Source organism: Gossypium arboreum, chromosome 7, assembly GCF_025698485.1.
Source record: "Gossypium arboreum isolate Shixiya-1 chromosome 7, ASM2569848v2, whole genome shotgun sequence".
Classification (NCBI taxonomy): domain Eukaryota; kingdom Viridiplantae; phylum Streptophyta; class Magnoliopsida; order Malvales; family Malvaceae; genus Gossypium; species Gossypium arboreum.
Window position 1 is genome coordinate 40,917,181 of NC_069076.1, and position 13,466 is coordinate 40,930,646.

Below are 13,466 nucleotides of genomic sequence, written 5' to 3' on the forward strand. Positions count from 1 at the left end.
TTATGAAATCGAACCTTGATGAATCTATTTTCATATGGACGAAACGAAACGACCATATGAGCTGTATTTTAAGAAATATTCAGGTTTTCGCGAAACAGGGCCAGAACGGTTTCTGGATCCCCTGCTCCGACTTTGAAAATTCACTATAAATTAACCAGAGAAAATTAGAAGTCATGCTCTAATGTACAGATTCCCTTGTGAGTCTAGTTTCTCTAGAATTAAACGGCATAAGTTTTGGAGCCCTGTACAGGAAGATATCCAAGTCGTAGTGCACAAAGATCAGTGCAGTCAAACCCTGAAATAGGGGAGAATTTAACTAATAATCTGTACTAATTGGCTGGACCCAAAATTCTAGAAAAAAATGTGTAGATGGGATTATGAGTCTAGTTTCAGGGAAAATTTACGGAACTGATTTTCGAGTTCTGGAACTCGAGATAGGATTTTTAAGGTGACAGTGACGCAGTTAGCTAGCTTTGCCTGGGATGAAATTAAATATTTCCAAGAGAGAAATAAGGAAGTAAGCCGGTAACACCACGTGGTCAAATCCGGTGACGGTCACGGGTTTGGGGTGTTACATTTTATTGGTATCAGAGCTATGGTTTAGTCGATTCTAGGACTACCATAGCGCGTGTGAGTCTAGCTATACATGCCAAATTGTTAGTGCTTAAAAAAATGTGATGACTTCTGACGGTTGAAATTTTTGTTTTGATTAGCAAATGGAACTCGGGATAGAGAGACCCTTGGCGGATGACGTTGAAAGTGTAGCGGCTGCTCTCACGCAAGGGACACCGCCTGTTGAGCCTCATCATCCGCGAATAATCAAGTGAAGGCGAAACAAGCCTTCTTCACCATGATGAATCGTGGGTCGCATAATATGCCCGAACCAATCTGGCTGTCCAGCAATTCCGAATTTAAAACTCCACCCCAAGAGCCCATAATGCCTTGATTCATCGATCCTGTGAGGGTGAGTAAACCACCAGACTGATTAGGAAGCGCGGCTGAGGAGTTTAAGGCCATAGTTCTTGATGATGCCGAAAAGGCCGAGTTCGCTCGATAACACCATTCGAGTGATAGATGGTGTCATGCACACCGATGAATGTCTTAAGTGTGCTATATCCTTGTTGTGAGACTCGACTTACTATTGGTGGAGGACTTTAATTTCCATAGTCCCAAACGAACGAGTTACTTGGGATTTCTTTCAATCGAATTTGAAAGAAATACATTAGTCAACAGTTCATCGATCGAAGCGTAAGGAATTCTTGGAACTCAAGCAAGGCAGTATGATCAGATCTCGAATCTGAACATGAGTTCGTAAGACTTAGTCGGTATGCTTTGGAGTGTGTGGTGATGAGGTTGCTATGTGCAAAAGATTTGAAGAAGGATTGAATGAAGATTTAAAGCTGCTAGTGGGTATTTTGGAGATAAAGGAGTTCGTAACACTAGTCGAACGAGCCTGCAAGGCGGAAGAACTTGGAAAGGAGAAGAAGAAGGTTGAATTTGAAGCAAGAGATTATCGTAAAAGATCGACGAGTAAAGCTCCGTTCTCGGCGGTAAAGAAGTTCAGGGAGGACACTAATAAGTCGAGGGCGACTGCGGGAATTTCCATCAGAGCCCGACCATTGACGGACTCCCGAGCTACTTCGGTAGCTAGTGTGGGCAATAATCGTCAAGAGAGACCTGAATGCCCCCAATGTGGAAGACGACACTTAGGTGAATGTTGGGGTAAGTCTGTTAATAGGGCCTGTTATGGATACGGTTCGAAGGACCACTTCATTTGAGATTGCACGGAGCTAGATGAGAAGAATAAGATGCAAGGTGCAAGACCTAGTGGAACGACGGCTAGAGGTAGGTCCCCGAGAATTTCTGGAGGTAGGGGTGGTAATCGAGAGGAGCCTCGATACGGTGTTCGATCCGAGACCCGTGCTCTGCTAGAGCATATGCCATCCGCGTCGAGAGGAGGCATCCTCCCCGATGTTATCACTTTGGTACTTTTACTCTCTTTGATACTAGTGTGATTGCATTGATTGACCCCGACTCTACTCATTCATATGTATGTGAAACCTTAGCATCCAAAGAAGACTCTACGTTGAGTCTCTTGAGTTAAAATTGAGTGTCAAACCCTTTGGGTCAATATGTACTCGTTGATAAAGTGTGCAAGAGATGCCCCTAATAATTCGAGAATCTGTTTTCCGGCGATCGATGCTTCTACCATTTGATGAATTCGATGTTATTCTTGGTATGGATTGGTGATCGTACATGATGCAATGGTGGACGCAAAAGGAAAACCATTGATTTGAGGAGTGCAAATAACGAGGTAGTCCGAGTCGAGTCTACTAATTTAAAAGGAGTGCCAGCGATAGTATCTTCTATGACCGCTCGGAGGTATGTAAAAAAGGGGTGTGAAACATACCTTGCGTATGTGTTTGAAAGTAAAGAGACGGAAAGAAAACTCGAGTCGGTACCAGTGGTTTGTGAGTATTCAGATATTTTTCCTGAGGAGTTTCCGGGATTGCCACCGGTTCGAGAAGTGGAATTTGGCATTGAAGTTGTACCGGGTACTACGCCGATCTCAATAGCCCCGTATCGTATGGCATTAACGGAATTAAAGGAATTGAAGGTTCAATTGCAAGAATTGACGGATAGAGGTTTCGCTCGACCGAGTTTTTCTCCATGGGCGCACACGGTATTGTTTGTGAAGAAGAAGGATGGAACTATGAGATTGTGCATCGACTATCGTCGGTTGAATAAAGTGACGATAAAGAACAAATATCCGTTTCCATGAATTGACGATTTGTTTGATCAATTAAAGGGAGCCTCGGTGTTTTCAAAGATAGATTTGAGGTCGGGTACTATCGGTTGAGGGTCCGAGAATCGGACATACCCAAGACCGCTTTTAGAACGAGGTACGGTCACTACTAATTCTTAGTGATGCCGTTTGGGCTCACTAATGCCCTATGTATTTATGGATTTAATGAATAGAATTTTCAGGCCATACTTGGATCGGTTCGTAGTTGTATTTATCGATGACATTTTGGTCTATTCGAGAGATGGCCGAACATGATGAACACCGAGGCTAGTGTTGCAAATCTTACGAGATAAGCGATTATCATAAAGTTTGATAAATGTGAATTTTGGTTGAGAGAGGTTAGCTTTTTGGGGCACGTGGTGTCGCGATCGGTGTCAAAGTGGACCGAACAAAATTTCAGCCATAGTTGATTGGAAACCTCCAAGGAATATTACCGAAGTTAGGAGCGTTTTGGGGCTTGCCGAATACTATCGACGATTTGTGAAAGGTTTTTCGATGATAGTCTTACCGATGTGAAACTACTCCAAAAGATGTTAAGTTCGAGTGGTCGGAACGCTGTCAAGAAAGTTTCAATCGACTAAAAACTGTTTAACCGAGGCCCCGGTACTAGTACAAGTGAGTCCGGTAAAGAGTTTGTCATATCTGATGGCGCATCCTTGCTTGGGTTAGGTTGTGTGTTGATGCAAGAAGGTCGAGTTGTGGCTTACGCGTCGAGACCGCATGAGAGAAACTATCCGACCCATGACCTTGAACTAGCAGCCATAGTGTTCGCCTTGAAAATATGGCGGCATTACTTGTTTGGAGAAAGGTGTCATATTTATTCGGACCACAACAGTCTCAAATATTTTATGACTCAAAGAGATTTAAACCTCGACAAAGGCGTTGGCTTGAGTTGTTGAAAGACTATGAACTCATCATTGAGTATCACCGGGAAAGGCCAGCGTGGTGGCCGATGCTCTAAGTCGCAAGGCAATTGCTTGCCTTGAGGCGATGGATGCTCACCTATCTGTTTCACCCGATGAGGTGCTAGTAGTCGAACTAGAGGCCAAACCGTTATTGATTCATCAAGTACTTGAATCGCAGAAGGTCGACGCCGAATTGGTCGCTAAGCGAGCGAATGTGTTTGAATGAGGAATCGGAGTTCTGATTGACGACCATGATTGCTTGACGTTCAAGGGTCGATTATGTATTCCAAGGAATTGAACTTGTTTCGATGATTTTGAACGAGGCTCACGATGAGTCGAATGTCAATCCACGGGTAGTACTAAAATGTACAATGACACAAACGCCAATTTTGGTGGCCGGTATGAAACGAGACATTTCGAATTTGTTTCAAGGTGTCGATATGTCAACAAGTGAAAGCGGAACATCAAGTGCCATCGGGATTACTTGACCGATCACGATACCCGAGTGGAAATGGGATCGAGTCACCATGGACTTTGTATCCGGACCGCCATTGTCGTGAGTAAGAAGGATGCGATTTGGGTTGTTGTTGATAGATTGACTAAGTCGGCTCATTTTATCCCTGTCCGCACGGATTTTTCGCTTGATAAATTGGCAGAATTATACATCTCCCAAATTGTTCGATTGCATGGGGTGCCTATTTCTATCGTGTTGGATAGAGACCCAAGATTTACGTCACGATTTTGGAAGAAATTGCAAGAGGCTTTGGGTACCAAGTCGCATTTTAGCCTTTTCATCCCCAAGCTGCTGGTCAATCCGAACGGATAATTCAAATACTCGAGGATATGTTGAGATGTTGCATCCTTGAGTTTAGTGGTTCATGGGAGCAGTATTTACCTTTGATTGAATTCGCACAACAATAGTTTTCAATCAAGTATTAAGATGGCGCCTTACGAGGCTTTATACGATCGTAAATGCCGTACCCATTATTCTGGTGAACTTAGTGAAAGTAAAATCTTGAGGTTGATTTGATTAAGGATGCCGAAGCGAAAGTTCGAGTAATTCGTGAAAGTTTGAAAGTCGCTTGGATTGCCAAAAGTCGTATCTGGATTTGAGAAGAAAAGACATTGAATATCGGGTTGGAGACAAGGTATTTCTCAAAGTCTCACCACGGAAGAAGGTGCTTAGATTTGGCCGTAAGGGCACATTGAGTCCGAGGTTCATCGGTCCGTATGAAGTATCCGAACGAGTTGGGCGATGGCGTCCGATTAATTTTACCCCGAGCTTGAAAAGATTCTAGCGTTTTCCATGTCTCGATGCTTGACGATATAGGTCGACCCGACACACGTAATTACTCCATCCGAGGTCGAGGTTCACCTAATTTGAGTTATGAAGAAGAGTCGGTTCGCATTCGATCGTGAAGTAAAAGAGTTGCTAATAAGAGAATCCCATTAGTGAAGGTGTTGTGGCATAAACACGGATTGAAGAAGCCACTTGGGAACTTGAGGACTCTATGAAAGAGCGATACCGAGCCTATTTCTCGGTAAGATTTTGGGACGAAAATTTCTTAAGTAGGGGAGAGTTGTGACAGCCCTAAAACGACCCGAGACGGAATGTGGTTTTGGGACCACAAAACCGAGGCATAAAAATAATTTAAATTTTATTTTGATGCCTATAATATGTGTTAATTCATGTGTGACATTTTTGATGTTTCGATTTAGAGTTATAAATGTGAATTTCACTAGAAAGGACCTAGTAGTAAACTTTGAAAGTATGATGGGGAAATGTGTGATGACTAGTTGATAATGCATGCAAAAATAAGGGATTTGCATGTCAAATCCCCCCTAACATGAAGTGGCCGGCCATGACAAGGAGTATGGGCTAAACATGTCATGAAACATGTTTTGTTGGTGCATTAGGGAGAAATAATAAACAAAGGTGTATGGGTAAGAAAAGAATGAAAAAAAAAAAATTGTTCATCCTTGTTCATCCCTTTTGGCCGAAAATACTAAGAAAAAAAGGAAGGAGTTTTGCTTCATACTTGGTTTAGAAGAGAACTAGAAGGAGATTTGGCTATACTTGCATCAAGATTAAGGTTTGTTTGAGGTTGTGTCATGAGATTCATGCATGTTTTAGTTGCTAACTTGATGTTCATGTTAGCCATGGTTCAAATCCTTGTTATGCCATGGAAATGGTATTTGGCCAAGGTTGTTATTGTGTTAAAGCCATTGCATGCTAAATATGAAGCTTGCTAATGATGCATGTAGTGATGGATTGACTACTCTTGAAATTTTTTTGTAGCAATCTTGAGTAAAACATTGAATTCTTTGTTTAACCATGACCAAAGTTGAAAGGGTATGGTTGTGAGGTATTCGGCCATGGTGCATTCATGAGCATGATTTATGCTTGTTACTTGATTGGTAAAAATTTGTGTTTTGGATGGTTATGAACACCTTGAGATTCGGCCTTACACCTATATGTGTACATATGTTTGCACATGATGTATTGGTATGACATATATACTATCTCAAAGTATGTAATTTCTTGTGATTATGTTTTGGTTATGAAGTAAATGATAGATGTGTATTGAGCTACAATATGTAAAGCATTAGCTAGTAAAATGTGTGCCATTCATGTGTGGTATTAAACATGTAATTGGCCTCAACATCAACATGCATAATCGGCCCATGAATGAGTACCTAAGGGGTTGTGTTGTTCGCCATGAGTAAGCATGTTAAAGGCTTTGTGTGTTGAGTTGATTCATGAATTCGTACTTATGTGACTTTAATGTCTAGTGAACATATGTGGGCTAAGTGCCTTGAGTTCCTCTTTTCGATACTCAAATGATTGAATCAATTTATTTGTTAAATCAAGCTCAAGGAGTTAAAGAAGGAGAATCAAGCAAGGGAAAGACGAAGGTCATCGAGTAGCCGACTTGGAAATTCCTTGCCCAACACAAGGTAAGTCATTAAGCATATATTTGATATTGCTTAAATGATTGTAAAATCTATGCAATTGTGTTTAATGAGATGAAAAGATGATATCGTTGAATGTAAAAGAGATAGTGAAATGTGTAGAAAGTTGGGTTTCGGCACTAAGTGTGCGAGAAGTAAATGTGTACGATGACGAGATTGGCACTGAGTGTGCGAGCTTGAAATGTATGGCACTAAGTGTGCGAGTTTGGACTATATGGCACTATGTGTGCGGGCTTAAATCACATGGCACTAAGTGTGCGTGATCGAGTATTAAGCACTATGTGTTGAACTCTATATATATATATTTCGATTGAATATTTATACGGAAGGGTGACTTTATTGAGTTGAGTACGGACAGCGGAAAAAGTAAGTACCTTGAGTTCATGGCTAATAGATGCTATGTTCATGCTCGGGGTTGAGTTGGTAAGTTTTAAATCTATGTGATGATTTCAATTGCATTCCGTAAATAAAGTATCGTGGAATAGATGAAAGTTCATTTGATTGCATGATTATTGCGGAAATGAGATGATGTATGGAAATGCCTCTATTATTCTATTGAGCAAGTATATGAAATGTTATTGGGTGAATTGGTATGAGAAGGAACTGAAAGGTCCGAGGAACTATGGTATATTTTCGATATGGATGGAGTACCTAGCCTCGTACATTATTTCATGTTGTGATAATTTTATTGATGGATGATTGTCGAATGCTTAGGACTTACTGAGTTATAAACTCACTCTGTGTTTTCTTGTCACCCATTTTAGGTCTCTTGGATTCGCCTCGTTTGCGTGCTCGGAACCGTCGTTGAAGTCATCACACCGGCTGGAAATCTTTTGGTATTGTCTTCGTAGTTGAACTAGGAGAATATTTGGCATGTATAGGCTATTTTGTTTTGTTGAATTGTGGGTTGTAAACTTTAAGCCATGCGAAAATGGCCTATGTGGTCGGTTGAGTGTGATTCTAAAACCTATAGTCACGAGCCTTAGAAACCTTAATTTTGATAAGGTGGCCATATTTTGTATTATGTATGATGAAATAGTTGGCCATGGAAGAATTATGAAATAGTCATTGTTTGCTTTAGTAACAGATGCTACCAGCAGCAGTGAGGTGAGATGGAAAAATCACTAAAAATAGCAGAAGTAGAATTAAATAGTGAATAAATTATGAAATCGAACCTTGATGAATCTATTTTCATATGGACGAAATGAAACGACCATATGAGCTGTATTTTAAGAAATATTCAGGTTTTCGCGAAACAGGGCCAGAACGGTTTCTGGATCCCCTGCTCCGACTTTGAAAATTCACTATACATTAACCAGAGAGAATTAGAAGTCATGCTCTATATGTACAGATTCCCTTGTGAGTGTAGTTTCTCTAGAAACAAACGGCATAAGTGTTTGAGCCCTGTACAGGAAGATATCCAAGTCGTAGTGCACAAAGGTCAGTGTAGTCAAAGCCTGAAATAGGGGAGATTTTAACTAATAATCTGTACTAATTGGCTCGACCAAAAATTCTAGAAAAAAATGTGTAGATGGTATTATGAGTATAGTTTCAGGGAAAATTTATAGAACTGATGTTCGAGTTCTGGAACTCGAGATAGGATTTTTAAGGTGACAGTGACGCAGTTAGCTAGCCTGCCTGGGACAGAAATTAAATATTTCCAACAGAGAAATAAGGGAAGTAAGCCCGGTAACACCATGTGGTCAAATCCGGTGACGGTCACGGGTTTGGGGTGTTACAAGGGTTGCCTTCAACTCCAAGAAAGAAAGATGCCATATGGGTTATTGTCGATAGAATAACTAAATCGGCTCATTTTATTCCAGTGCGTACCGATTTCTCACTTGATAAGTTAGTAGAATTGTACATTGGTGAAATTGTTAGACTCCATGGAGTACCTATATCGATCGTATCGGATAGAGATCTGAGGTTCACATCACGATTTTGGAAAAAGTTATAGGAAGCTTTAGGTACAAAGTTGAATTTTAGCATTGTTTTTCATCCATAGACTGGTGGTCAGTCTAAGCGAGTAATTTAGACCTTGGAAGACATGCTCCGATGTATATTAGAATTCCAAGGTAGTTGGGAAATGTATTTACCGTTAGTGGAGTTTGCCGACAACAACTGTTATCAGTCGAGTTTGAAAATGGTTCCTTATGAGGCACTATATGGATATAAGTGCCGAACGCCTCTGTATCGGACTGAGCTAAAAGAAAGTTAGATTTACGGAGTTGATCTAGTCAAAGAAACTACAGAGAAAGTGAAGGTGATTTGGGATTATTTGAAAGCCGCTTCGGATAGATAGAAATCCTACGCTGATCTGAAATGAAAAAAATTGAGTATCAAGTTGGTGATAAGGTGTAACACCCCGTACTCGAGACCGTTGCCGGAGTCGAACACGAGGTGCTAACGGACTTAATTCATTTACTTACACAGTTCATTTTAAAATTTCCAGACAAGCTGGTTAACTGCGTCACTGTCACCTTAAAAATCATATCTCGAGTTCCAAAACTCGAAAACTGATTCTGTAAATTTTCCCTGAAACTAGACTTATATTTCCATCTACAAATTTTTTTCTAGAATTTTTGGTCAAGCCAATTAGTACAGTTTATTAGTTAAAGTCTCTCCTGTTTCAGGGTTCGACTACTCTGACATTCATGCATTACGACTTAGATATCTCCCTGTACAGAGCTTCAATAATTATGCCGTTTGTTTCTAATGAAACTAGACTCAAAAAGTAATCTATACATATGAAGAATGAATTCTAATTGTCTCTGGTTAATTTATAGTAAATTTTCAAAGTCAGAACAGGGGATCCAGTAATCATTCTGGCCCTGTTCCACGAAAACTTAAACATCTCATAAAATACGGCTCATATGGTCATTTTGCTTCTTCCATATGAAAATAGACTCATCAAGGTTCGTTTACATAATTTATTCATTATTTAATTACATTTATACTATTTTTAGTGATTTTTCAAACTCACATCACTGCTGCTGTCAGCATCTATTTTAAGGCAGATTTCACCTATTTCATAGTTTTCCATGAATCAACTAGCAAATTGACATACATTATTATCAAGGGTAATCCCGATTAGCCATGACGTACGTAGCACCAATAGGACCATGATTGGCCATTCCAATGGCTAGTCATTACCAATCATTTCTACACCACTTAATAACCATATCACAAGACCATAATGTTATACTTCGAAATATACGAGCCATTTTCACATGGCTATACGAATACACATTACAAAAGGGTACTTAATTAACAACAAGGGTCAGCCCTATACATGCCGTTTTCAAAATTGAACTAAAAGAGTACCAAAAAGTGGCTTAGATAGTGTGGACGACTTCGACTTTGACAATCCCGAGTCCGATAGCTGACGAACCAAAATCTATAAAACAGAGAATCAAAGAAACGGAATAAGCATTTAATGCTTAGTAAGTTTTGAGTAATGGAATTAGTTTCGACTAAAGTATAACAATCATATGGCTAAATGAATAACTTCATATATGCACATTCTCATAATCATACTTACTTCACGTTTCAATCAATATATTCATACACAAGGTATCAAACCTAACTAAAGGCCGAAAGTTCGTTAATCAATTGAACGAATACTATTTAAAACGAATAGACTTTTCCGATGCATATACGAAACATACCTTATCGTTTGGATTCTACGAGCGTATTAATTGAAATTATTACAGCAAGATCGCTCACTTCCAAACCCAAGTATCTTCAGGACTTAGCCGGATATAGCAACTCGCACAAATGCCTTCGGGTCTTAGCCCGGATATAGTCACTAGCATAAATGCCTTCGGGATTTAGCCCGGATATAATCACTAGCACAAATGCCTTCGGGACTTAGCCCGGGTATAGTAACTTGCACAGATGCCTTCGGGACTTAGCCCGGATATCATCCGAATAATCAAGCACATGTACCAATAAATCATGACACATCCATATTTCATTATCATAATTAGAATTCAAACACAAGACGCTTATCAACCATTATCATTTTGGCTCAATAGCCACATACAAAGAGCATGATTTGATTTGCTTTATAACATGATCTCTATACACATTCGGCTACCCGTCATAGGTATAAACTAATCACCTCAATATATAATTCAAGTAGAATCATTAGATCACCGTTTAATTGTTATGCTTATATGTCATGACTTAATCAAATCATAAACTAAGTTCTATTATTCGAAAACTTACCTCGGATGTTGTCAAATGATTTCAACGGCTATTCGATCACTTTTTCCTTTCCCTTATCCAACTTTGACCCCACTTGCTCTTGAGCTAAATAAGTATAAATAGAGACGTTTAATATTTCGATCAATAGTGTTTACTTATTATTCGCATTCGGTAATCAAATATCCATCTCATTTTAATATATTATCATTACCACAATAAACCTACCGATTTCATAACTAATATATGTTCATACACAAATGTTACTTTCACCAAATGCTCTTGTAATTAAAGTAACGACTTATCAGTCGACTATCAAAACCAAATGACCTTATATTACTAGATATACATGCACCCACATACATAAGCTCAATAATCATAATATAACATCATGTAATTATATCATGTATGTGGCCGAATATACTTGGTCATACATACCCAAACAAAAATCAAATTCCAAATTTTATTCATTTGCTCCCTAACCGAATACACTCACCAAGTTCACAAACACTCTTCAACGATTTCTTTTCTTTAGTCAAACACATAATTTTCCATCTCAAAATTTATTTTCCTACCAATTTAACTTACTCCGAGGTTGAATGCTACTTTAGCATTTAGCTTATATTCTCTTCGTTATTAAGTAATTGTTCATAGCTCAACTAGCATCCATTTTCGATTTAACACAAAATTCATAACCGAATGTTGTTTATCTTAAGCTATCATTATATTATCAAAATTGAATTAATTAAACTCATATTAGCACTATCATAACCAAAATCTATGTCTAGCATTACTCAAGGTTTATACTAAAAAGAAATCCATTACAAAGGCGAATTTGTTCAAATAACTCAACAATTCCACATTCATCTATTTCATGTACAAATACTAACACTTAAGTATTAACTAGTTCAACTTCAAATAACCACAAAAAAAATAACAATCTAACCCCTTAATTTCTACTATGGCCGAAAGCTTAAGACATTACCCAACTCAAAATTTTGTCATGAGTTAAGCAAAGAACTTAAGAACTAACTCAAAATATACTAAAATTTTCAAGAATTAGCATGAACTATTCACCTTATTTTGAGTTCAAGATCACCGAATGCTCTTTTTCTTTTCTTTCTTTAGAATCGGCTAGGAAGAAACATGGATGAAGACTTTGTTTCTTTCACCCATTTTCTTCCTTTAATTATCATTTCTTTATTTTATTACATCATCCATACTAATATGGCATCTAGCTAATTAAAGTTAATAGAAAATTCACCTTTGATTATATAATTTGTAGCATGGCCGGCCACTACCTATAGTTTGGCTAATTTCACATGCAAGTACAAGCACTTTCCCACATATATTAATAGGCCACTTTAGCACTTGCCTAGCACATTTCTAAATTGTCTCACATAAGTCCCTACTAATAAATTTCACATATACTGACCAAATTAAAGTATGAAACTTTCACACATGCATTTACTCACATCATAAACACAGAATATAACTTTTAATTATTTATAAGACCCGGTTTCATGGTCCCGAAACCACTTTCCGACTAGGGTCAATTTAGGGCTGTCACAACTCTCCCCCACTTAAGAAATTTTCGTCCCCGAAAATCTTACCGGTAAATAGGTTTGGGTATCGTTCTTTCATAGAGTTCTCGGTTTCCCAAATAGCTTCTTCGATCCCGTGTTTGAGCCATAACACCTTTACTAACGGAACCCTTTTGTTTCGTAACTCTTTCATTTCACGAGCTAGGATGCGAATCGATTCTTCTTCATAACTCATATCGGCTTGAATTTCAACCTCGGAGGGATTTATTATGTGCGAAGGATCAGATCTGTAACGTCGAAGCATCGAGACATGAAAAACGTTGTGAATCTTCTCGAGGTCAGGGGGTAAAATCAATTTATATGCCACTGGGCCAACTCGTTCGGATATTTCATACAGCCCTATGAACCTCGGACTCAGTTTTCCCTTACGGCCAAATCTGAGTATCTTTTTCCAAGGTGAAACTTTAAGAAACACTTTGTCTCCCACGATACTCAATATCTCTTCGTTTTAAATCGCGTCGACTTCGACGATCGATCTCGCCTTCAAAGCTTTCACGAATTATCTTTACTTTCTGCTCAGCATCTTTAATTAAATCAACTCCGAAAATTTTACTTTCACCGAGCTCGGTCCAAAACAATGGTGTACGGCATTTACGACCGTACAAAGCCTCGTAAGGCGCCATCTTAATACTTGATTGGAAGCTATTGTTGTAAGCGAATTCAATCAAAGGTAAATACTGCTCCCATGAACCACTAAACTCAAGGATGCAACATCTCAACATATCCTCAAGTATCTGAATTATCCGCTCGGATTGACCATCAGTTTGTGGATGGAAAGCGGTGCTAAAATGCAACTTGGTACCCAAAGCTTCTTGCAATTTCTTCCAAAATCGCGATGTGAATCTCGGATCTCTATCTGACACAATGGAAATAGGTACTCCATGTAACCTTACAATCTGAGATACATACATTTCAGCTAGCTTGTCAAGGGAATAATCCGTACATACAGGAATAAAATAAGCTGACTTTGTC